Source organism: Loxodonta africana, chromosome 8, assembly GCF_030014295.1.
Source record: "Loxodonta africana isolate mLoxAfr1 chromosome 8, mLoxAfr1.hap2, whole genome shotgun sequence".
Lineage (NCBI taxonomy): Eukaryota > Metazoa > Chordata > Mammalia > Proboscidea > Elephantidae > Loxodonta > Loxodonta africana.
Window position 1 is genome coordinate 45285925 of NC_087349.1, and position 27451 is coordinate 45313375.

Here is a 27451-nt window from a genome sequence, read left to right on the forward strand (position 1 = left end):
GGTCTGGCTGACAGACTGCAAAGACTGATGAATCCCAAGATTAGCAGGCAAGACTTCGGGTAAGCTGCTAGCTCAAGTCCCAAGAGCCAGAGGTCAGATGAACAGGAGCCAGCCGCAGAATCCAGAGCAAACAAAAGCCCATAAGCCTTGTCAGAAAGACCACCTATATTGAGTATAGGCCACACCCCCAAGGAAACTCCCTTTAAACTGATTGGCTACTTGCAACAGATCCCATCATAGAGTTGATTACATTATATCAAATCTCATCATGGAGGTGATCACATCATTATAAGACTGCCAAATTACATCATAATTGCCAAACCACTGAGAATCATGGTCCAGCCAAGTTGACACCCAACCTTAAGGATCACAGTAGGTAAAAAGTAGAAACAACCCAAATGTCCATCAACTGATAAATGGATAAACAAAATGTAGTATATTCATATTATATAACATTATTTGGCAACGAAAAGAATGAGGTATTGTTACATGTTAGAACATGGATGAACCTTGAAAACATTATGCTTAAGTGAAAGAAGCTGGTCACAAAAGGCCACATATTATACGATTCCAGTTATAGGAAATGTCCAGAATAGGGAGATCCACAGAAACAGAAAGTAGATTATGGTTGCCAGAGGCCAGGGAGAGAGGGCCTTGGGGAGTTACTGCGGATGAGTACAGGGTTTCTTTTGGGTGATAAAAATGTTCTGGAATTAGGTAATGCACAACTCTGTAGCTGTATGAAAAACTGCTGAATTATGCAGCTTAAAATGGTGACATGGATGATATCTGAATTATATTTCAAAAAGCTGTTATAAAAATACATGAATGAAGAAGCACATTCAGTAGCCAAAAATAGTTGAAAAGGAATCACATTTCTTACCTGCTTCTCTCAAAGGACACTGAAGAGAATCCAAATGCACAGCTCTCTATCGCCCTCTCCCCTTGCATCTGCTCTGCCACGTTTTGCTTGAACTCTGCAAAAACACTTCCAACTTTTCTGCCTTCTCTTACCTCCTCACTCCTCTCTAAGTCCTAACTACATAGCTTCTCTCACATCAAAAAAGAACTCATTCTTTTCACAAGACTGGAGGAGGAATAGGGATATGACCTGGGAGTTACAGGATATTTTTGGTAGCCTTTGGGAAGAAGGAAATCTGCACAGGCTCCCAGATAAAAAACTAATTCTATTCTGCCCCATATGTGTTTGTGTATTTAGAAATATGATATACATATGATGCTGTAATAAAGCACATCGTCTTTTAGCTGATGATGCACGTTAAGGTGGCGATCCAGAAATTATAATATCGTGGGACCTCTTTCATTCTCCTTCCCTCTACCCATCCCTTCTGAACTAGGTTCTTCCCAAGCCTTGGTAATAGGAGGGAGCTCTTCCTAATGTAACTGAAGGCGAAGGAGACTGGAATAATGTAACTAAGGGAAAGGAGACTAGGATATTCTAATTAAATTTTACAACGTGAGATGTCTGGTTGCTAGATTTTTCTGCCCTTAGACCAGACCTCTTTGGGAGTCTCTTCCCTTATTCCCTTTCCACTCACAGGATTTGAAGTTTCCCTTCTCTTCCTATGTGTTAGAAGAAATGGACGGTGTATAGAGTGACTACAACCATCAGCAGAAGCAGGATACATAACAAAGCCTACCCCTTGGGGTGGGTAGAGAGATGGTTATAGAACCTGCAGTGTTTTTGAGGGAGACAAGAGAAATACAGGGAGAAGGACCAGAGGAATACTCTGTGATAATTGAGGTCAGCAGGACTACCAAGGAGTCTAGTAATAAGTCCTTGTGTCTGAAAGTAGAGACCCAGGATGACCTAAATAGATAACCCAAGGACCCTAAGTGAATTGGAACACTACATTATTTAACTCTGGTTTCATAACTGATTGAACATCCTCTGGGATTTTGTGCCTGTGTTTAACTGGCTGAAGGAGGTGGTAGGTCACCCCTACCTGACAGTGGCCTATCTAGAGTATTGCACCGGCCGTGGGCGCATGGCACCACTCAGCAGTTTCTATTAACCGGGTATGGCCCAAAGTCCTTTCTCAAGCAAGGTGATGTGTTAATTAAAATATTAACAAGCTTGACTTGTGTTTTTGAATTGATATTATGGTAAAGTTATCTAAAAGTGGGCTGTCGGATGTTTGGATGGAGGTGCAATTTCAGTGCTTGCCATACGTGTCATTTCCCAGACATGCTGCTGGCTGTACTGAGTTAATAGAAACTGCTCAGTGGTGCCTTGCACCCAGGGCGGTGCAATACCTACCATACCCTACTGCCACCTCTGCCGGGGGCCTACTCTCACCCCATATTACCACTAAACTCTGGATTTCTTCAATCTGAGGGGGGGAGGTGAAGGGAGCCATGCGTGGGACTACTCAACATTCTCTTCCTTTTTGGTTACAATAATATGAATTTTATCAGGGATGGAAGTTATATTTTCATCTTTTGATTTTATGTTATCCAGATAATGGATACGCACACACACAATTTCCATGTATTGGGGGAATCAGTTGTACTGGTCACTTTATGGGGTGATCCTTGATTACATTAGGAAACAACTATGCTCAGGGTGAATATGAGAATGACATCATATTAGAAGAGGAGAAAGGAACTGAATTCATTCAGAATTATTAACTTTACAAATAGAAAAAGGAAAATTATTCAATAATTTAATAAAAATGCCTAAACTCTAACTCTACTTGCTAAATATCCTATGGAAACATAGAACACCCAAGGGTCCCTGAATCTGGCATGGTCTACGCCTAATAGAATAAATCTCCAGAGATTTGCTGCAGCCATCTAGTGGGAATTATGTGTCAATGAGACCCAGTATCACAGAAGTCTAAATTCCTGTCTAAATACGTAAACAAACCCACTGCCCTCACACCCCAGAATTTGCAAAATTTTTCCTTCTTGAGCTAGCCAGACATTCCAATGATTTAAATGTGATTAAGAACCAAACTCATACCTATTTTTATGAGGTGAGGCAAAACGACTCTTGTGCCAAAATAATTTAGCATTGGAAGGGGCTAGGGCTCCTTCATTGTTATTATTTTATACCAAGAAAAATGCTTTGTTTGAAGCACATTGCAGGACAAATATGTCTTTTGAGTGTTAGATTTCATGTGCCTGCATCTTTTCCCCGTCATTATATTTCCCTGTCATTATATCAAACTTTTATGACTACTTGCAGACAAAGGCCAGGAACACAAAGGGAGGAAAAAGAGAATAGTTCAGTAAATAACAGATCACAGTTTAAGCTCAGTGGAGGAATTCTGCTTTTAGGCCCCAGAATGCTGAAGAGGCTGGATTCAGGGGTGGTTGACATCAGTGAGAGAGATGAGTTTTAGCTCCTTTATGTCCTCCTGTTAGTGGTGCTGTCCTTGCTTAAACCATGAGCCAATCAGAAAATCTCACATCAATTGCTTAATCTACTTGACTCTATTTCCTTTCCTGCAGAATGAATCTAACATTGTACTCTCCTTTGATACACAATATTGCTATAAAATACTGCTAATGAAAAGAATTAGACAAGCAAATGACAGCTATAAATTGTAACTTAGATTGTCTGTAATACAGATGGCACACTGCAGGCATAAAGAGAAGAACTTTGATTGCTCCATAACAAAATAACCTACATTTATGGAATATTGTACTACATGCTAGGAATTGTTTTAAGTGCTTTACTTATTTAATCATTTATATATAATCCTTGTAGAAATACCACGGATACAATTTTTTATCTATAAAATGCAGATGATAGTAATTCCTACATCACAGAATTGTTAGGACAATCCCAGGCATAAAGTAAGCACTCAGTAAATGTTAACTCTTATTGTTTGGTTCATAATCTACTTTTTTCACTCCTTGAATTTGGGCATTTGCTTTTCTCCAGTTTTCTGGCTCTTTTTTCCATTCCCCATGACTCCTCAAAATGGAAACATTTGGAAACGGATAGTAGTATTGTAAAAGAATGATGAGAAGACGGCATATGACCTCCTTAAACTTTACAAGGGGGAAGGAGAATCAAGATCAACAGCTCACTACTGATTCCTGTTGAGGCAGTGGTCAGACATGCCTTCTTTCTCTGCCATCTTTACAATTCTGACGCCATCCACCCCTCCCACGGCACTCTCTACTTCTCTGCTGAGTTCAACAATTCATTGCAACAGCCATGCAGAACTCTGACAATATTCACAATGATGAGGTTCAATAGGGAAGTGTTGTTAGATGCCGTCCAGCCAGTTCTGACTCATAGTGACTGCATGTACAACAAAACAAAACACTTCCTGGTCCTGCGCCATCCTCACAATCATTGTTATGCTTGAGCTCATTGTTGCAGCCACCATGTCAGTCCATCTCGTTGAGGGTCTTCCTCTTTTTTACTGACCCTCTACTTTACCAAGCCTGATGTCCTTCTCCAGGGACTGGTCGCTGCTGATAACATTTCCAAAGCATGTGAGACAAAGTCTCGCCATCCTTGCTTCTAAGGAGCATAATGGTTGTACCTCTTCCAAGACAGATTTGTTCATTCTTCTGGAAGCGCAAGGTATATTCAATATTCTTCACAAGCACCATTTTTTTTTTTTCCACGAGCATGATAACTTGAAGACATCAATTCTTTGGTTTCCCTTATTCATCGTCCAGCTTTCACATGCATATAGAGCATTTGAAAACACCATGGCTTGGGTCAGACATAACTTAGTCCTCAAAGTGACATCTTTGTTTTTAACACTTTACAGAGATCTTTTCAGCAGATTTGCCTTTTGCAGTATGTCATTTGATTTCTTGGCTGCTGCTTCAATGGGTGTTGATTGTGGACCCAAGTAAAATGAAATCCTTGACAACTTCAATCTTTTCTCTATTTATCATGGTGTTGCTTATTGGTCCATTTGTGAGGATTTTTGTTTTCTGTATGTTGAGGTATAATCCATATTGAAGGCTGTGGTCTTTGATCTTCATCAGTAAGTGCTTCAAGTCCTCTTCACTTTCAGCGAGCAAATTTGTGTCATCTGCATATCGTGGGTTATTAATGAATCTTCCTCCAATCTTGTTGCCCTGTTCTTCTTCATGTAGTCCAGATTCTCGAATTATTTGCTCAGCATAAAGACTGAATAAGTATGATGAAACGATACAACCCTGATGAACACTTTCCTGACTTTAAACCACACATTATCCCCTTGTTCTGTTCAAACGACTGCCTCTTGATCCATGAGCACAATTAAGTGTTATGAAATTCTCGTTCTCTGCAATGTTATCCATAATTTGTTATGATCCACATAGTCAAATGCCTTTGCATAGTCAGTAAAACACAGGTAAACATGTTTCTGGTATTCTCTGCTTTCAGCCATGATCCATGTGATATCAGCAATAATATCCCTTGTTCCACATCCTCTTCTGAATCTGGCTTGAATTTCCGGCAGTTCCCTGTTGATGTACTCCTGCAGCCGCTTTTGAATGATCTTCAGCAAAATTTTACTCGCGTGTGATATTAATGATATTGCTCAATAATTTCCACATTCTGTTGGATCACCTTTCTTTGGAATGGGCACAAATATGAATCTCTTCCAGTCTGTTGGTCACATAGCTGTTTTCCAAATTTCTTGGCATAGAGGAGTGAGCACCTGCATCCATTTGTTGAAACATCTCAGGTAGTATTCCATCAGTTCCTGGAGCCCTGTTTTTCATCCATGCCTTCAATGAAACTTGGACTTCTTCCTTCAATACCATTGGGTCTTGATCATACTACGATGGCCTGCATGTTGCTGTGATGCTGGAAGCTATGCCACCGGTATTTCAAGTACCAGCAGGGTCACCTTTGATGGATAGGTTTTTCAGCAGAGCTTTCAGACTAAGACAGAGTGGGAAGAAGGACCTGGCGGTCTACTTCTGAAAAAATTGGCTAGTAAAAGCCTTATGAATGGCAATGGAACCTTGTCTGACAGTTGAATAGCATATTTAAGTTTACAAAGTATTGCACATCTGTTCTCCCCATGTAGCAGAGTGGTCTTTGGAGTTGAGCAGACCTAGGTTTAAGTCTTTGTTCAAACATTTACTGGTTGGGTAAGATGAAGTTAATTCACCAACCTAAGCCTCAGTTTCCTCATCTATAACATGAAGTTGGTGTGTGTACCTCTAGAGTTACTATCAAATGATATAATGCATGTAAAGAGTTTAACATAGTCCCTAGCACAAGAGAAAGTACATATAGTAAATGTTAGTGGGTATTGTTATTTGTAGTGGTTTACTTTCCAACATCCATTCCACTCCATAGGGCTAGTGTGAGCTAGTCATGGTTACATACTTCCTACAGGGACTGATTTAGGATTGGGCATGCCACCCAATTTTAGACAATAAGGGGGTGGGGAATCTGCTGGGCAGTTTTGGGGAGAAGTTTTCTTGCTCCTAAAAAAGAGATGCAAGAAAGAGTTTGTCCCTCTTCTTTCTTTGGACCTTGTCATATCCAGATGTCATAGTGGGAACAGCTGCAACCATCTTGCTGCCAGCCTGAAGATGAAGCCAATAGGAGGTCAGGGGAAGTCAGAACCCTGAGGTGCAGAGCATGGAGCTGCCCTACCTCTGGACTCCTAGTTACATTTTCTTGCTACTTAAGCCACTCTAGGTTGGGGCTTCCTGTTACTTGCAGCCAAAAGCACTCTCTGATATAAGATGTTGACAATCATCATTAGCAGCAGCATGTTAGAAAGACTAATGAGGTTAAATATTTTTTTTATTACAAACCTTAAAAAGGTTCTGCAAGTGAATTACTTAATCCAAGTATTCACAAAGGAAACAATCAGCCTTCATCATCCACTTAAATGTGCCATACCCTGAGCTTCTGTGTGGCAAGTTGGTTTTCTGAGTTTCTTAGGAGTTATTATTTCAGCTGGATGGGCTGGAGGATGAGGTAGGAAAAATGAGAAAAAATATGATCCATGAGGTTTGACTTATGTCTACTTGTCTTAGTTATCTAGCACTGTTATAACAGAAATACCACAAGAGGATGGCTTTAGCAAAGAGAAATTTATTCTCTCAGTCTAGTAGGCTACAAGTCCAAATTCAGGGCGTCAGATCCAGGGAAAGACTCTCTCTCTGTTGGCTCTGGAGGAACGTCCTTGTCATGCATCTTCCCTTGGTCCGGGAGCTTCTCAGTGCAGGGACCCTGAGTCCAAAGAACATGCTAGTCTCCTGGCTCTTGTTTCGTGGTGGTCTGAGGTCCCCATGTCTCTCTGCTCACTTCTCTCTTTTATATCTCAAAAGAGATTGGCTCAAGACACAATCCAATTTTGTAGATTGAGTCCTGCCTCATTAACATAACTGCCAATAATCCCATCTCATCAACATCGTAGAGATAGGATTAGGAAAATCACATCAGATGACAAAATGGTGGACAATTGTACAACTCTGGGAATCATGGCATAGCCAAATTGATACACATTTTTGGGGGGACGCAGTTCAACCCATGATACTACTCTTGACATATGTTCATAAAGCCAAGTTGTTAGTTACAGCACTTTAGAAAGTAATGATAAATTAATGGTTTTCTATCACCTCCTTGGTCATTTTTATTAATTATTATTATTGCTTTCTAGTGTTCTCATAAACATTGACTTTGATGGCAGATTATCAAATAAGCAACACATTTTCTGGAAGTAATTTTTCTGCTCCAGGAATATTTTAATTAACATGATTTGTGTCTGATTTATGTTCAAATTAATTTTTTTTCCTGACAACCTGACAGCCAACATTCCCTAGATCAGACACTCCTTATTTTACCCTTTGCAACCAGTACTGACAGTCTCTGCCTCACTATTATGGCCATCCTTTTCCAAACAGTGGTTCCCAAACTTAAGGGTATGGCAAGATCACCTGGAAAACTTGTTAAAACACAGATTGCTGGAAAACTTTAAGTCTGGAGTGTGACCCAAGAACTTGGATTTCTAACAAGCTCCAGGTGATGCTGATGTTTCTTGTCATGGGACCACTGTCATTAATACAACATTCTAATTCCATTTTTATTACCTTTAATATTTAGAAGTGAATGAAGTACACCGTAGGAAATATCAGGTCTTTCTTTTCTCTCAACAAGTCACTATGGAATTCATACTAATTTTGGCACTAGTCATAGCACTTTAGCTCTTATTTGTTGGTTTGATGCTGCTTTTAGTCTACATCTAAGAAAAGCTTGCCTGGGCCTTTAATGTACCTGTCCTTTGAGGTTCTCCTTTGGCCCTTTTCTTCTCTTACGTGTTAATCTCACTAACATCCACTGATTCAACTATGCTTTTGTATAGCTCTCTCTGAGAGTTTATCCCTGATCTCCCTCCTAATCTCCAGACCACCTTTCTTCATAATCAAGCCCTGCAGGAATTCTAAACTTAAGATGTCAAAACACTACTCAGACTTAGCTACCATTATATCTATCGTTGAAACACTGGCAGCACCATGGTTAAGAGCTACGGCTGCTAACCAAAAGGTTGGCAGTTCGAATCCACCAGGCACTCCTCGGAAACCCCATGGGGCAGCTCTACTCTGTCCCATAGGTTCGCTATGAGTGAGAATCAACTTGATGGCAACGGGTTTTTTTTTTTTTTTTAAATCTATTGTTCTGATATTTTAATCTCCCAAATTCCGCTGCACCTTCATACTTCCTGGCTTTCATTCAATATATTTTCTGCCCTGTTATGGGCTTTTCTCACCTTGAAGGCCCAGACCACATCTCAAGAAACCTTTCCACTTCTCCTGAAGGAAAGCATTTCCTCCTTTCCATTCCTTTCTCATAGTCCTTTTCATGGTGTGCTGCAATTGACATTTTTTTTGTATGTGCCTCTCTCATTAGATCCATCTCACTGAACCTGGGGTCCCTGGTTCCAGAGAATGCATGGATGCACTTCAGGGGTTTCCTAACCATCTGAAATTATATGTAAAATCTTGCCAGTATTTAAGTACATCTTGCTAGGGTCTCAAAATGTGGTTTGATGACCACTGACATCAAAATTAGCTGGGGCGGGATGTGTGTGTATAAATGTGTATATATACATGTGTACATATAAAAAAATTTTTTTTTAAATATATGTACACACATACACACAGATATCTATATATATCTATAGATATCTCTCTATCTATACCCCCTCCTCACTTATCAACATGGTTAGGTTCCAAAGACCAGGTCATTATGTGAAAATCAGCATTATGCAAAAATAGAAAATGATCACATCAGATCACAAAATAGAGGATTGCTACATCATTACATAACTGCCAAGTTACATCATTACGTAACTACATATATATATATATATATATATATATATATATATATATATATATTCCCCCCTCACAAGACCCTACCATAGACACCTAAATTTGAGTCTCTAGAGGGAGCTTTAGAGTCAGAATTTGTCACAACTTTGTTGAATTTGATGCAGTGAGGAACATCGGATTGGAACTATTACTATTAGAGGACAAGAACTGTCTTGTTTCAATTTTATATCCCTCACTCCCATTATATAAAGAAAGCTTAGTAAATATTTGAGGGAATATTTTTTAAAGCAAAAGTCTTCTTTTCACCCCGATCAATCTCTACATGCCTGTTACCCTGAATGGAGAACTGGCAAGGAATGAGCAAATAAAGAGGCTGCAGTCTGGCAGGGCCAAGTGCATTACCCTATATCTTTGAAGAAATGCAAGTCACAAATTAACATGCTGGCTATAGTAAATTATATATGCCCTCCCTTTTCTTTGACTGTTTAACATTTCTATAGGACATTTCTATACCATTCTGTTTTATTCAAATTGCCTAACGGCCCAATAAATGTGATTAATAAAAATCACTTCTAATTTGTAAATGAGGCTTGAAGGGCAAGGCTAAATGAATAATTGTAACACTTAAGGCATTTTAAAAGGAATTAATGCCTTCATGTGAGTGACAGACTAGATGCAGGAAAGAAGGAATGGGGCTTCTGGCCTACATTTATCTGTGAGTTTATACTTGCTGTTCCCGCTCCTTGAATACCTTTCCTGTCCTTTACCAACCCCTCCTCACCCTCCAAGACTTGCCTCAGGCATCAGCTTTCTCAGAAGGCCTCCCTTGATCTTCAGGTAGAGTTACGAGTCTGTTACCATGGCATCTGGGCAAAGCTTGTCATAACCCTGCTTTGTGCTGAAATTACAGGTTCGGACATCTCTCTGCCCTTCTGGGCTATGAACTCTTGGTGGACACAGAGCTTGGCCTCACCTCTGTATCCTTGTTGTAAAACACAATGCTTGGCACAAAGTAGCACTATTAGATATTTATCGAATTGAACTGAGAAGAATGATAAATCCATGGAAAGACAGACAGTAACCAAGGAGACCAAATTTATGAGAAAATGATTAGTTTGGTTTGAACCCTATTGAGTTTGAAGTAGTGGGCAGTATGTCCATGAGGAGATGAGTGTTAAAACACAGAGGTGAAATTCAGGGCTGAAAATGAAGGTGTGGTTTTTACAGTAATGATTAAGAATTGGGCCTTGGAAGCAGACTGCTTTTGCTTAAATCCCAGCTCTGCCCCATGCCAGCTGTGTGACATTAGACAAGTTACTTAACTTCTCTGTGCTCAGTTTTCTTATTTTAAACTGATGATAATTATAGTACCTTGGTCATAGGCCCTTCCATTGCTAAGAGAATTAAATGAGTTAATATTCCTAAAGTGCTCGGAGCTGTGCCTGGTACAGAATAATTGCTCAATAATGTTACCTTTCACATGTCTGTCTTCATTTCTGGGCTGTGAACAAAGATTCTGATTTATCTTTGCGTTTCACATTCAGTAAATGTAGGTTATTGGACGCAAGCACAGATTTGCTACTTGGATTCTTGTTAACAAATTTGTTCGGGGGTGAGATTAGGATAAAGAAAAGGAAGGAAGGAAATATTAGAGTGAAATCTTCAACATCTATTGAATAGCTTATTACTAGACAAGTTAACTCTTCAGGGTGAAAATCATAAAACTGATAGGATAAAACTAATGTAAAGTCTCTGAAATGAAAAAAAAAAAATCAATGTTTTATAGGCTGTAATTGCCCTGGACCAGCAGCAAATACCTTGTGTATTAGTTTCCTGTGGCAGCATACAGTTTACCACTAATTTAGTGACTTCGAACAACACACATTTATTATCTCACAGTTTCCATGGGTCAAGAGTCCTGGCACAGCTTAACTGGGTCCTGTTCTCAGAGTCCCACAAAGATACAATCAAAATGTTGGTTGGGGCTAAGGTCTTACCTGAGGCCTGGGGTCCTCTTCTAAGCTCATTCAGGTTGTTGGTAGAATTCAGTTCCTTGCAGTTGGCTCTCAGCACCTAGAGGCTGCCCAGTGTTTCCTGCCACATGGCCCTCTCCACAACATGGCAGTTTACTTTCTCAAAACTAACAGGAAGGTATTTCTGCTGCTTCAAATCTTCTCCTTACAGAAAAGGGCTGGAATCTCTTTTTAAAGGTTCACATGATTAGCTCAGGCCCATTCAGAATAATCATCCTTTTATTAACTCAAAGTCAATGGATTAGGGACTTTAAATACATCTGCAAAATCCCTTTACCTTTGCCATATAACATAACCTAATTACAGGGGGTAAAATCCCATTATATTCATATATTCAGTTATACCCATATAGGAATTCCTGGATGGAGTCCTGGGTGGCACAAACAGTTAAACGCTGGACTACAAAAGGTTGGCAGTTTGAACTGTCCCAGAGTCCACTTGAAAGACAGGCCTGACAATCTGCTTCAGAAAGGTCACACCCTTGACAGCCCTGAGGAGCAGTTCTACTCTGCAAACATGGGGCTGCCATGAGTAGAAGTGACTTGATGGCAACTAACAACAACAATGCACATTCAAGGGGAGAGGATCATATAGGGTGTATATACCAGGAGGTGGGAATCTTTAGGGCAATCTTCAGAAAACTCTGCCTATCATATCTAGAAACTTGTTAGAAATGCAAATTGAGACCCTCACCCCAGATCTTCTAAATCAGAAACTCTGGGGATGCCGACCATCGATCTGTGTTTTATCAAGCCTTCCAAGTGATTTTGATGCAGGTTAAAGTTTTAGAACCACTGCCTTAGACCATCAAATGAAATAGGAGCACAAACATCACACTAATCATCATACTTAGGATAACGCTTGGCTGTAGTAGTAAGTGGTAAATTAGTAATGGCTGTTTTTGCTCTAACAAAGAGGGGGTTGAACTAAATAATACTCTCCGAAGACCCAACTCCAGGGTTTTGTGTATTCTAGAGAGTAGGCCCCCTCTCTATTACATATGAGATGTAAGACTTGCGGCCCGCTCAAGGTCTCACAGCTAGTTAATGAGTAGATGAGAAATCACTCAAAGCCAGTGACCAACAGACTGAAGGCATAGCTGAAAACTAACTGCAAAGTCAAAGGGCATCTCGGTTTCTAACGAATACGATGATGTTTCCTGGTTATGGCAAATTTTGTCAGATAGAAGTATCTTAAAGCTCTGCTGCTTTGGCTGTGTAGAAAGTTATAGCCAGAAGGCAGGTATCTACCAATTCAAATTTTACTCTCAGTTCCAAGCACTTTTCCATCTTTGTGCCTAAAGGGAGAAAGGTATACATGGGTAACATCCAGTCATTGGCAGGTGAATGCCTAAGGGACAAAGGCAAATCCATTTTTATCTTCCCCATCCCATTATCATCTTTTCTATATCAATTCTGCCAATCCCCAACATTCGGAAACTCATGTTCATGGCTGAAGGGTTTTTTCCTGTGTTGCTGATGGTATGCAAAATGCATGTCTAGCTAAGGAATGTGTTTTCTGTTGTGATAAACTAGCCTCAAGAGCCACTGTGACCTAAATCTCTCTGTAACTCTTTTTAATCTGATTTTTTTTTATTGGGCCAAAACTAAAATAATAAGATATGAACCCTCCAAACATTTTAATCATCTTTTGACACTTGGATTATCATTGACTCCATAAATGGAGGTGAGTTTTTATCTCATGTTGCAAACATCCCAACTTGCCAGCTCCCCAGGAAAAAAATGATTTTTTAGATAGTTTAAGAGGAATGATAGGTTAATTAATTTTACTCATGGTGTCACATTGGGGAGGATATGCCAATAAATGAGGACCAGCTGCTAAACTGGGGTTTTATTTTCCAAGCTGGATTACATTAAGGTAATAACAAACTGTTGTTTTAGAGCAGTGGTTCTCAAAGTGTGGTCCACAGATCCTGGGAATCTTGGAGACACTTACAGAAGGTCCTTGTCAAGAATTGAATAATATCCCCCCCCCAAAATATGTGTCAACTTGGTTTGGCCTTGATTCCCAGTATTATGTGTTCATCCTCCATTTTGTGATTGTAATTTTATGTTAAAGAGGATTAGGGTGGGATTGTAACCCCTTACCCAGGTCACATCCCTGATCCAATGTAAAGGGAGTTTCCCTGGGGTGTGGCCTGCACCACTTTTTATCTCTCAAGAGATAAAAAGGAAACAGAAGCGAGCAGAGAGGGGGGAACTTCATACCGCCCAGAAAGCAGTGCTGGGAGCAGAGCGCATCCTTTGAACCCAGGGTTCCTGAGAGGGGGTAGCATCTGGTCCAGCGGAAGATTGACGAAAAGACCTTCCTCCAGAGCTGACACAGAGAAAGACTTCACCTGGAGTTGACACCGTGAATTTGGACTTCTAGCCTACTAGACTGTGAGAAAATAGATTTCTCTTTGTTAAAGCCATCCACTTGTAGTATTTCTGTTATAGCAGCACTAGATAAACAAGACAGTCCTCAAGTCAAAAGTATTTTCATAACGATAACTAAGATGTTATTTGCTTTCCTTGCCTTGCCATAATTCTTGCAGTGCTGACATTTACCTTGTTAGTGTGAAAGCAACCTGCTGGTACATAGCACAAATCAAGGCAGGGGCACTAATTGTACCAGTAGTCATTGTATTCTTCAGCATCATGCATTTGAAATAAAAAAAAAAAAAAAATCAAATAAAAGGAAACTCCTCCAGTTTCACTTAAGAATGTCCCGATGAAGCAATAAAAATTATTAATTTTATGAAATCTCGATCTTTGAGAACAAGTTTTTAGTCTGTGTGATGAAATGCGAAGAACTCATAAAGCACCAAAGTCCAATGGCTGTCTTGAGGAAAAGCTACAGTATAATTGAGTTGAGAGCTGAACTAGCCACTTTTTTCATGGAGCACCGATTTTATTTGAAAGAACAATTGACATATAAGCTATAGTTTTTTAGAGTTCTCAAAAATGAACCAAATAAGCCTATCACTTCAAGGAAAAAAAAACTAGATAGTTGTTGCCAGTGATAAAATTTGAGCTTTCAAGTGAAAATTAGAATTTTGTAAAGCTCGTATCTGCTACTATGATCTTGACAGCTTCCCAATATTTAAAGATTTTCTAATAAGACTGGTAGTGGTAGAAAGAAAACTCTGGTGGCGTAGTGGTTAACAGCTACATCTGCTAACCAAAAGGTTGGCAGTTTGAATCCACCAGGCGCTCCTTGGAAACTACCAGACAGTTCTATTCTGCCCTATAAGGTCACTATGAGTCAGAATTAACTCGATGGCAGTGGGTTTGGTTTTTGGTTGGTGATATAAATGAATGTGATTTTTTTGTTTTTTTGATATTGTATAGTGAAATAGGAACACTTAGAAGATCTGCATAACTCAGTGAAACGATATTTTCCGAATGAGTAATGTATGATGTTACAAAATTATGAATGATTAAAAGATCATTCAAAATGTAAGAGAGACCAATGCATTTAGTGGATTTTTAAAGAGAGAATCCTTCCTTGCTTCTTTCAGCTTCTGGTGTTTCCAAGTGTTTCTTGGTTTGTGACAGCATAACTCCAATCTCTGCCTCTGTGTTCACATGGACTTCTCTTCTTCTTGTGTCTTCTCCTCTTCTAACTCTTATAAGGACAGTTGTCATTGGATTTAGGGCTCACCCAGTAATTCAGGACCATCTCACCTTGAGATCCTTAGGTTAGCTACATCTGCAAAGACTCTTTTTTTCAAATATGGTTACCTTCACAGGTACAGGGGGTTAGGATTTGGGCATATCTTTTTTGGGAGACATTATTCAACCACTACGATTACCAAAAAAAAAAAAAAAAAAAAAAAAGACTCTTCGGTATCCTCAATTAGTTTTAAAAGTGTAAAGGAGTCCTGAAACCAAAAAAGTTTGAGAATCCCTGTCTCAGAGCATTAAAGTAGATTTAAAGATGTGGTTTTCAAAGGGTGGTCCATGGAGTCTGAGCCCCGGGATTATTAAAAATAATAAGTATAAATATGTATGAGAAGGGATACTCCTGGCCCCTCCCCACATTACTGAATGGGGATGGCAAAATCTACAAATTTAAACAAGCTTGTCAGTGATCTTGATGCACATACAGGACCCTGCACTTCTTAAGGGTCCTGAACTCCATGTCTGGTTTGGTCACAATTTATTAAATGCACTTAGGTAATTCTGATAGCTTCTTGAATCTCATTTTCCATGTAATAAGGTCTCACCACAATAAAGCTTATTCAGAGAGCCTCAGATAAAAGGCTTTAAAAATATCTCACATGTTGCCATTTCTTAAATTTCATGTGTTACAATAATTGGCCAAAGTACATGTTGCAAAGCTGTATACCTGGCTTTTAAAAGTAGTCTGGTGATCTATCATCCATCAATTTCAAAAACTCACAGTGGACCTTCATGTCATTAGGGCATATTGACTGGGTTCTAACCCCAAATGCATTCCCCCCCTCCAAAAAAAACAGTGTTCGAAAAGAGGGACAAAAAGGAAAACACCAAAAATACAAATGTGGATTACCAAAAAGAAAGAAAGAGAGAGAGGAAGGAAGAAGGAGGGAGGAAGGCAGAAAGGAAGGAAATGACAGAGACAGAGAGAAAGAAAAAGCCTAGGTATAAAACTCAAAATATAAAATGAATCTGAGTTGCCTAAACCCACTGCCGTCGAGTTGTTCCAACCCGTAGTGACCCTAGGGCCCTTGAGAAATGAAAGCATTTTAAAGGAGAGATGATCCTCCTTGCCTAGGGGCTGCAGAAGGAAAGAGATGTACAATCCCTTTAATGTTCTACTAAGTCCCAAAGTCCAAAGCTCCATTTCCCCATGCTCCCTGAAGGTAAGGACTGGCCCAGAGTTTGCAAAAGCTCACCTGGAAGCAGTCCTTCAGAGCTTTAAAAGTTAAAAGCAAAAGCCTTAAACTTAAATCTGTTGTTCACACAAATATCCATTCAAGTTAGTGCAGCTGTGGGCAGACTGCCCTCTCTGCCCTCCTTAAGAAATGGCAGAGCTGTCACTTTCTACATTTATTTCTGATAAACCCAAGCCATCCAGTAACTCGTAATAGAGGCCCACTGTATGCCCCTCACTGTGCCCCAGATGCTGGTATATCATTTCAAGACATGATATTTTACCTAAGTCAATTGCCCCAAACGGTCAGCACTTGACTATTCACTGAAAGGATGATGATTCGAATCCAACCAGAGGCACTGCAGAAGAACACCCTGGAGATCTACTTTGCTAAGATTACAGCCACTGAAAACTCTATGGAGCTCAGTTCTACTCTGAAGTATGTGGGGTCACCTTCAGTGGGAATTGACTCTGTGACAACAGATTTGTTTTGTTTTTTGATTTCCTACTTTGTTAACAAGGAACATGTTTAATAATAATGGGTTACATTTATTGAATCTTTACATGTCAGGTAGTGAGCTCAGCAATGCTCCCAACAACTCTATGAGGCAGGTACTATTATTGTATCTCTTTACACGTGAGGGTATTGGGGCATGGAGAGACTGAATAACTTCCTGAGCACCACCCAGCTAGTAAGTAGTTGTACTTGGATTCAATCTTGTGATTGTGTAACTCCAGGACTTGAGCTCTTATCAACTACCTTGTTTTGTCTCCTCACTCAATGAACGGATACGCAGAATAACTACTTTAGAAACAGAGTGGAGGGAGAGCCCATGAATCAACCCACTAGAAGCTCAGTGATAGTCTTCAGAGAACCATTCTCATATTTACTGTGAACTGGTTCTCTAGATTTTTAAAAAAACGTCACTTGCCTTCAACCTGATTGTTTTAAGGTCTACATTAATTTGTTGTGCACTTTATTTGTGAGTGTTAGAAAAACTGCCAATTTCAGGACCATGCAGCCAGAAGTTTTTACATCATCCAACCACCTTTATTTATTTTTTTTTTGCTGTGCCCATTGGTCAGGATTCAGGGCAAGGTCATGGGCTGCTGTCAGGTCGATTCTGACTCATTGCAACCCTATAGGATGGAGTAGAACTGCGCCATAGGGTTTCCAAGGAACAGCTGGTAGATTTGAACTGCCAAACTTTTGGTTAGTAGCCGATCTCTTAGCCACTGCACCACCCAGGCTCCAACGGATAGAGATTTTATATTATAGTCTGCAGCTATAAGCAAACTATGTTGATCTTTGAACTATTTCTATATTTCCTCTTCATTTTCCAGTACTATTTGTAGACAATGTCTAAAGAATACTTCTTGCATTGCACCAGGGATGGAGGTTTGAAGAAGCACCTGTGTCTGAAGGCATCAAGTTTTCAGAATCTGTTGTAGGGACTGTTGCCGGATGCAGAATTATGCCTTTTCTGATTTTTTTTTTTCTGTTCCCTCTTACCCTTCAAGCCAAGACTAAAACCACAGTTGTTAGTCACTCCATCATTCTTTTCCTTTACATCCTCCAATTCCTTCCCCAGTGGAGTCCTTTCTTCTACCTTATACTCTTAACATTGACACTTGTTTTCTGTCCAGAACTTACTGAAGCCGTTTGGGAGTTATATGATCACTGACTTGAGTTGAACAGAGTGGATTCGCTGCAAAAACCTAAGAAAACAGTCAGCTTTTTTGCTCAAGGGAATGTCAACAGATAAAAGAAATGAAACAAACCCTGACATACTAGAAAAAATGTATTCATTCGCAACTCTTTTTTGGACATTTTTCATTATTATTAGACCTCATTTCAGCAGAAAGAAGAAATCTTTTGAGGGTTGCCAGTCTGAATTTATGAGACAGTTGGATTATAGAATACAATTACAGTAACTCAGAGTAGGTTATCAAGGGTTGCTTTGTTGAATGGGGAAAGCATTCAACAGCATTCTAAAATATTTGCACAGTTGTAACTCAGTTTATTTAATAAAATAAATAACATATGTTGTTTTTTCATACATTGCCATGCTTGATCTTCACTGCAATGCCGTTCAGTAGGCATCATTGATCACACTCTGGCTGTTAAAGAACTTGCTTGAAGCCATTCAGCAAAAAAGCAGAGAAGCTTTCCAACTCTGATATAAAATGTTAAATTTCCACCTAAGGAACATGCTGTCATTCAACAAGCATTTCTCATACACCTCTTAAATTAAGTCACTGAAGTTTTCTTAAGATTAATAGGATTTCTGCCCTGAAATTCCCTATGAGTAAAACAGATGTGTAAACCAACCTCAGTTGTAACCTATGCAATCAAAAGAAGACAGGACTTTAGGATGTGGGCTGAATATGTACTTAAAATTGACCAGGGGAACGTGCTATTTCTTGGATCGTGGTTGTGAATTATATTGTAATGCCAATAGTACCCTTTAGTTTGTTTTCTTCATCAGTTGACTTTTAACAATCCTGGGCTTGTTTAGACTCCAAACTTTAGAGTAAGATAATTTAAATTTTAAATCTTTTTGGTATCATTATGAAAGAAAAAGGAAAATTTACCTCAGTCCTTTTCTAAATTAGAACAAATTCCAAGTGACTTGGATCCTAATTACATTTTGAACAAATTTGAAATTTATTTCCTTTCCTAAGTGAGAGTCTGTGGATTGTTACCAACAGGGTTATATATAAAGGTGTTTTGCAAACATTTCTTGGGCCAGTCACTATCTTGGTAGTGATGATCATCAGCTCCTGATGATTTATCTTCAATTTTGTTTGGAAGGGGAATAATTTGATGCATTAACCAAGCTTAGCCTCTGGAGTCACTTTAGAATCCTTTACCTCACGCATTTAATTGGACTATATGAAGAAGAACGGGGTATCAGAGTTGGAGGAAGACTCATTAATAACCTGCATTATGCAGATGACACAACCTTGCTTGCTGAAAGTGAAGAGGACTCGAACCACTTACTGATGAAGATCAAAGACCACAGCCTTCAGTATGGATTACTCTTCAACATAAAGACAACAAAAATCCTCACAACTAGACCAATAAGCAACATCGTGATAAGTGGAAAAAAGATTGAGGTTGTCAAGGATTTCATTTTACTTGGATCCACAATAAACACTCATGGAAGCAGCAGTCAAGAAATCATTAGATGCAATGCATTGGGCAAATCTGCTGCAAAAGACCTCTTTAAGGGGCTGAAAAACAAAGATGTCGCCTTGAGGACTAAAGTGTGCCTGACCCAGGTCATGGTGTTTTCAGTTGCCTCATATGCATGTGACAGCTGGACAATGAATAAGAAAGACAAAATAAGAATTGACATCTTTGAATTGTGGTGTTGCCGAAGAATATTGAATATACCATGGACTGCCAAAATAACGAACAAACCTGTCTTGGAAGGAGTACAACCAGAGTGCTCCTTAGAAGCAAGGATGACGAGACTACATCTCATACACTTTGGACATGTCATCAGGAGGGACAAGTCCCTGGAGAAGAATATCATGCTTGGTAAAGTAGAGGGCCAGCAAAAAAGAGGAAGACCCTCAATGAGATGGATTAACACAGTGGCTGCAACAATGGGCTCAAGCAAAGCAACAATTGTGAGGATGGCGCAAGACCAGGCAGTGTTTGGTTCTGTTGTACACAGGGTGGTTATGAGTCAAAACCAACTGGACAGCACCCAACAACAACAACATACTGTACATTAGGAGCCCTGGTGGTGCAGTGATTAAGCAGCTTGGCTGTTAACCTAAAGGTTGGTGGTTCAAGCCCAGCAGCAACTCCACGGGAGAAACATTTGGCAGTCTGTAAAGATTACAGCCTGGGAAAACCTGTGGGGCAGTTCTGTTCTGTCCTGTAGGGTCACTATGAGTTGGAATCGACTCAAAGTCAATGGGAACTTGTACATTATTTCATCTAAAACCCATTGCTGTGGAGTCTAGATGTCATCTACCCCTTCCCACCGCCCCCCCAAAAAAACCCCAAACCCATTGCCATGGAGTTGATTCCGACTCATAGTGACCCCATAGGACAGGGTAGACTTGTCCCATAGGGCTTCAAAGGAGCAACTGGTGGATTTGAACTGCTGACCTTTTGGTTAGCATCCGAGCTCTTAACCACTGTGCAACCAGGGCTTCAGATCTCATCTAGATCTCCATAATAAAGCATTTCACATACGCCCTGCTTGCTGCCTTTTGGATTACTGCAGCACCTCTGCCAGATCTTCCCCCAACAGCTTGTGGTCAGTTCTGAATGGTAAGATTCTTGGTCTATCATGTTCTCCCGTAGGAGGCAGCATCAGGCAGTGGGAAAAGCTCAGGATTTGGAATAAATACACTTGTCATTCATATCCAGCTCAAAGTCTAACTCAAGAAGTCTTCCTGCTTAGATTAGTAGGTGATGAATTGAACTTTCTCAGTTGGCATGCTTTTTAGCTTAACTTTCTATTGAGTTTAATGTTGTTGACCATGTTGCTTTGTATAGAATAAATACATACAATATAAAACCAAAAACCAAACCCAGTGCTGTCGAGTCGATTCCGACTCCTAGCGACCCTATAGGACAGATTAGAACTGCCCCGTAGAGTTTCCAAGGAGCGCCTGGTGGATTCGAACTGCCGACCCTTTGGTTAGCAGCCATAGCACTTAACCACTATGACACCAGGGTTTCCATATATAATGTAGAATAAATATGTTGAAGTATCTTTTGCCTGTTCACCCATATAGCAGGCAAATGGTTGGAAATGTCCTAAATTTGCCTTCATTTTTGAGAGAGAGTTTTGCTGGACATATGATTCTTGTCTGGCAACTTTTTCCTTCAATGCTTTATGTATGTCACCCCATTGCCTTCTTGCCTGCGTGGTTTCTGCTGAGTAGTCTGAGCTTATTCTTATTGACTCTCCTTTGTAGGTGACTTTTGTTTATCCCTGGCCACTCTTAAAATTCTCTCTTTATCTTTGGTTTTGGCAAGTTTGATTATAATATGTCTTGGTGCCTTTCTTTTGGGATCTACCTTATGTGGGGTTTGATGACCATCTTGGATAGATATCTTCTCATCTTTCACAATACCAGGAAAGTTTTCTGCCAACAAATCTTCAACAATTCTCTCTGTATTTTATGCTCTCCCTTCCTGTTCTGGTACTCCAATCACTGGTAGGTTATTTCTCTTGGTAGACTCCCACATGATTCTTAGGGTTTCTTCATTTTTTAAAATTCTTTTATCTGATTTTTCTTTGAATATATTGGTGCCAAGTGTTTTATCTTCAGTCTCACTATTTTTGACTTCCATTTCCTCAATTCTGCTCTTCTGACTTTCTATTGTGTTGTCTAATTCTGAATGGTAATGAATTGAAAGTCAAATACCTGAATTCAGCAATTTATACATTGCTGGTTGTTGAATACAGATGCATGGGCTTCAACATCAAGAAGCTCTTATGCAGAAAGCTAAGGAGTCTAATAAGAACTTGCACCCGAATAGACACATTTCTGAAATTTTATTGTTAATCTTCTGAATTTCTAATTGCTGTCTCTGTATGGATTCTTTCAGCCTATTAAATTTTTCATTATGCTCTTGAATAACCTTCGTAATTTCCTCCATTGCTTTATCTGTGTGTTCCTTGGCTTGCTCTGCATTTTGCCTTATCTCCTTCCTGATCTCTTGAAGAGTTCTGTAAATTAATCTTTTGTATTCTGCCTCTGGTAATCCCAGGAATACATCTTCTTCTGGAAGATTCCTTGATTCTTTGTTTTGAGAGCTTGTTGAAGTGATCATGGTGTGCGTCTTTATGTGATTTGATATTGACTGTTGTCTCTGAGAAATCTATAAGTTATGGTATTGATTTATTTTATGTTTGCTTCTTGCTTTGTTTTGGTTTGATATGCCCAAGTAGGCTGCTTGAGAGGGTTAGCTTGATTATTTGCACCTATGAAGCTCTAAAGTTCTGAGAGCAGATGGCTAGAGCCGTTACCAGTTATATGAGCCTAGGAGTCCACTCACTTTTCTTGTATGGATTCAGCTCAGGTGTCCAGGTAGTCAGTCACCAAGTATGTGGTGCAGGTGCTGTCCTACAGTCTTAGAGGGGCAGGTGTGATTGGTGTAGGCACAGGTATCTGGTTGCAGCAGGGGGTCACACTCTGAGCAAGGTAGGGGGCTGACAACTGTCCCTGTAGTGTCTGTGAGGAAAGCATGTCCCTGTTCCTAGAGCATGCAGGTGGGTGGGTTATGAAGCTGGACCATGGGCACCCAATGCTTTTGGTTGTAAGGACTGGGAGGCACCACTTATCCTTGGACCTCTGTCAGGGGTGGCTAGGTGGCATGAGTGGAGCCACCAGTCCTCAGGTCCCTGACGTGGGTAGGTGAGGACCTTGTTTAATAGGCAGAGTAGCATCAAATGTCAGCCCCCCCCACCCTGCCTCTTCACCACACACCTGAAACAGTTAAAGTCAGATCTCAGGCACATACACCATTGCAGTCTGCCAACAAGGGCCTAAGCTCATGCAATGGACCCACACCCGTCCATGCAGGGGTGAAAGGCATTCAAAGCCCGTGGACCATTTGTGCCTGGACAGGAGCTGCTTCTGGCCTGAGCTCCTAGCTTAGAGGAGCTGGCAGATTTTCTTTTTCTCCAATTGTTAATTTATTTCTTCTCCTAGGCTGGGAGAATGGCTCAGAGTGCACAACAGGACCTATCTCAGGCCCAGGGAAATCCACTGCCACTGAAGCTGGCTTGGGGCCTGGGAGCATGGTAAATTAGTTTTTGCCAAAAGTGCTGTTCTGTGATTCTGGAAGTGTGAGTAGACTGTGCAGCTCACTGACTCTCCCCAATGAACTTGAGTCCCAAATGCTGCCAGCCCTGCTTCAGTTACTCGAGGGGATTGTGCCTGAGGGGCTCTGGCTCCCACTGAGTCAGGTCACGCAACTCCTTGCCACTTCTAAACTGTCTCTTCCTTCCCCTTTGCTCAGTCCAATTTCCTAACTTTGCCATTGATGTTCAGGGCATCTAACTTGTCATATATATAATCGCTTCATTTATTTTTGGGGGTCTTTTTTCAGGAATTGTCTGACTACTCTGCCATCTCGGCCCCGCTCTGCTGCCTGTTTTTCAGTCAAATGGTTGATAAGAAAAGTACTTATCGATTGCATAAACTGTTCCTGCTAACTCAAACTGTTCTGTGAGTGAAGTCAAAGGTACAGAAAGGCCTTGTAATGAGAGTAATAAAAGGAACAGACCATAATTTCTATGTGTCCAACTTTAAGCAACTATGGTATTAATTGATGAAAATATCTGTTGTGACTTATTGATAGCAAATGATGTTTGACCCTTAAAGAAATAAACACCTCCCCAGAGAAGTGTCCCTCACAACTTGACAGAAATTGTCTGAGTACTGAGCCGCTACTGCCCCCTACAGCCCGTCCAGGATAGATTAGGGCACAGTACAAAATATTTTCCTGACAGAACATTGTCAGGAAAAGGTCTTATTGTTACTTAGCGGAAGCTGACCCTAGCCCTAGCACCTGGGTGAACTCTGACTAGTCTAAATCAATTATAGTGAGCTCATTTTCTTGCCTGTGATTAGTTACGTAACCTAATTTAAGCCAATCAGCCCTTGGAATTCACCTGACAACAGGACCCATGTGGGATCAATTAGACTGAAAGGAAGGAATCTTATTCCATAATTGGGGGAGAAATTCTTATTTGCTCTCTGCTGGATATACAAAGAAGGAGCTCAGGTGGCGCAGTGGTTAAAACAATGAACTGCTAACTGAAAGGTCGGGGCTCAAAACCACCAGCGGCTCCCTGGGAGAAAGATGAGGCAGCCTGATTCTGTAGAGATTTATAGCCTTGGAAATCCTATGTGGTTGCTATGAGTCAGAATTGACTGGATGACAGTGGGTTGGGTTTGACTGGGATATACATGTGTACCCGTATTGCTATTGACAACTATGCTCTGACTGCAGGAGGAGCCTGTTGTAGGAAGAAGTCCACATTGTGGAAGGCAAAGCAGTGAAATGGAAACAACCTTGGGCCTGGACTTCTTTGAACTGCTAAATCAATCAACCCTAAAGCTATGTACTCTGGTTGTTTTATCATATGAGAAAATACATTTTATTATTTTTTAGTTTAGTTTGAAAACATCCTAACTGTTAACACTACTCAGTGGAAAAATAATCATGGATCTTTAAGTTCTTGTTAATGTCTAAGTTTAAGGACATTACATAAATAAACATTCCTGGATGGGGCAGTTCTTAAGAATATTCCCTTAACCCATGTGAAAGTGGAAATGTGTCTATTCAGGTTCAAGTTCCTATCAGACTCCTTAGCTTTCTGCATAAGAGCTTCTTGATGTTGAAGCCTATGCATCTGTATTCAACAACCAGCAATGTATAAATTGCTGAATTCAGGTATTTGACTTTCAATTCATTACCACAAACTTTTTCTTCCAAAGCTTGGCTTTTCCGTACTTAATAATCTACCCTCAAGTCAAACCAGATCATCAAGGTTATTTTGACTAAATTGCCCATTAGTGTGATGTCATCACTCTATTTTCAGAATCCTTGTATTTTTTTTTACTGGAAAGTTGCCAAAACCATTATTAATTTAACTCTACACTGTCTTCTTTATTGCCTCCCTTCCCATGAGAAATAACTGCCTTCTGGTATGAACATTGGTAATACTTGAACAATTTATTTATTTTTAAAGTTAAGATCATTGTAAAGTATGTTTCACAATAAAAAAAAAAGCATGCTTCCCAAAAAAGGGAGCTTGAGAGTTCTCCACAAGAATACTTAAATTTTGTGTTTTTATTTCACTGATATTCTAGAAAAATTAATGTAAGTAGATTTTGGGTCATTGTGATTATCATCTTATAATTGAAAAATGTCCCCGCAGTCTTCACTGCCTGAATTTGTATTTGTGCTTCCAGTAGAGTTGATGCCAAGTGGTACTCTTGAGTTGTTGCCAAGAAATGAGAAAAGAACACTGGTGAACTTGATACACTGAGGATGTCTTCTCATCAGAAGAAGGCCAAATGGTATTCACAACAGGCTGCATGAACTAGCTGTCTCAGTAATCTAATTAGAGAAAAATGGAGGAGGAATTGAGCCATCAAATGATAGTAGCATGCCACACTTAAAAAAACTTTTGTCTTAGTATTCAATTCTGTATTAATGTTGTGAGCAGATTTCAAACATCACCATGCATTATGTTAAATACAAGTTATTAGGATGGTTTGTTTTTGTAGCTTTGTGATATTGACCCTATAGGACAGAGTAAAACTACCCCATAGAGTTTCCAAGGAGACCTGGTGGATTTGAACTGCCAACCTTTTGGTTAGCAGCTGTAGCTCTTAACCACTACACCACCAGGGTTTCCTTGTTTATAGTTAATCAAATGTATTCCATATGGGTGAATATATAAAAGCTAAAAGCACATAGTTCACACCTTGTTTAACTAAGCACACATTTAATAAGATCTCAGCTTTATCCCTTACTGAGTGCATGATCTGGGATAAATTTTTGTTATTAGCTGCCATTGAATTGGCTCCTGACTCATGGTGACCCCATATACGATAGAAAGAAATGCTGCCCAGTCCTAGGCCATCCCCATGACTGGTTGCAGAGGGGACCTTTGTGATCCATAGGGTTTTCATTGGCTGATTTTTAGTATATCTCCAGGCCTTTCTCCCTAGTCTGTCTGAGTCTGGAAATTCCACAATCTCTTTGTTCCTCACTATGAAAAGGGGGTAATAATATCTACTTCCTTAGATTTTGTGAGGATTAAAGGATTTAATATCCTCAGAAGAGTATCTAGAGTTATAGTATTGTATGAGTTAGAGCTACTCTAACTTGTACTATTACTACTATTACAAACACAATAATTTAAGCCTATACTGAAAGTTCAACTGAATTTTTTCCTTTTACAAGGATATACTGGAGTTTGGTGTCTTCCTTTTGTGGCCCATAAGTAGTAAGAGTGCAGGTCACTTTAATATATCTTCATTGGCCTTATTCTTGGCTCCATTTACACTCCTGTGTGTATTTGCCTTTCTTCTTTGCTCACACTTTTAATGTATGAAGTCTCGTTTCATTTTATGTGTCTTTGTAAACTACCTTAAGTTCTTTTTGGAACGGAAGGGGTGGTACATAAAAATCAATAAAAATGCACATCTACCCTTAGACTGTGTGAAAGTGGAGCATATAATAGACAATAAGACTCACTGGGACATATTACCGCATATGGGAAGGATCTCGGGACTCATTTCCTGAGATATTTTCTCAGGAGTAGGAGTAATATAATTGACCACAATTATCTTCTGTCTGTTCTGTGAATGTTGCAAGTGTTTATTCCATTTCTGTAGAAAACCCTGATGTAGTTTTTTTTTTTTTCCCTCAATTATCTCACAATGAGTTCATTTAGGAGGCTCAATGTTTGTCTATTTTTTATTTAAATTTCTAAATTTTTGATGATTTCTTTATTTTTTCGAAAGGGGAATATAAAAGTTTATGGAGAAAATGCTATGATTCAGGTCCAGAAGAGCAGAATACTATTCGTGATGACAGTTATATAATTTCCCTTTCCTGATCTTTCTGCTCCATTTTCTGGGCGAGGTTTCAACCTCAAACATTTTGTACTGAGATAAATGAATACCCCGTAAGAGAGTTTTCACTGCCTATTAGAACTTGTTAAGTGAGATGAGAAATAACACGATTCATCAGGTGTTGAAATTTGCTACTTATAGTTCTTGAGAAAAAAAAGAACCTATCGGTGTATCCAGAATTATCTCGCTTTAAAAGCAATTATCACTTCATGTTGGGGGTTGAGATAGATGGAAGAGAGAAAGGAAGTGATAACTTCACTTACAACTGTTATCCATGTCCGTAAGTACTATTCTACAATTAAAATTCCCTACTCAAACTGATATCCAACACTCGACTCGGTTCATTTAATTTTTCTTCCCTGTATTTATTTGATATGTGATTAAGACAATGTAAGGAGTAAAATTAAACCTGAGGACCTCCAAATAATAAAAAACTTTTAAATATATCTTTGTGTTCTTCCACACCCAATGGTTCAGATACTGTAGCACTGGATTATACAAGTAAATGATTTCCTCTTTTATTATTGCAATTTCTTCCTGCTGAGCTTTCCTATAAACTTAACAGCAGAATATTTATTCTCTTAATATTGCCATCTGTTGCTTTATGTTATTAAGGTCTGCCTTCTGCTGGTACCATAAAG

At 39.6% G+C, this 27451-nt stretch overlaps 1 protein-coding gene across 1 annotated transcript in view; it reads left to right on the forward strand.

Annotated features, from left to right (window-relative positions):
* ORC5 (origin recognition complex subunit 5) overlaps nt 1-26584 on the forward strand; it is a 174806-nt gene extending 148222 nt beyond the window's left edge. Inside the window, exon 15 of the mRNA XM_064289884.1 lies at nt 24172-26584. The gene's annotated coding sequence lies outside the window, so the exon portion shown is untranslated. The remainder of the gene's footprint in view (nt 1-24171) is intronic.
* Nucleotides 26585-27451: the final 867 nt, after the last annotated feature.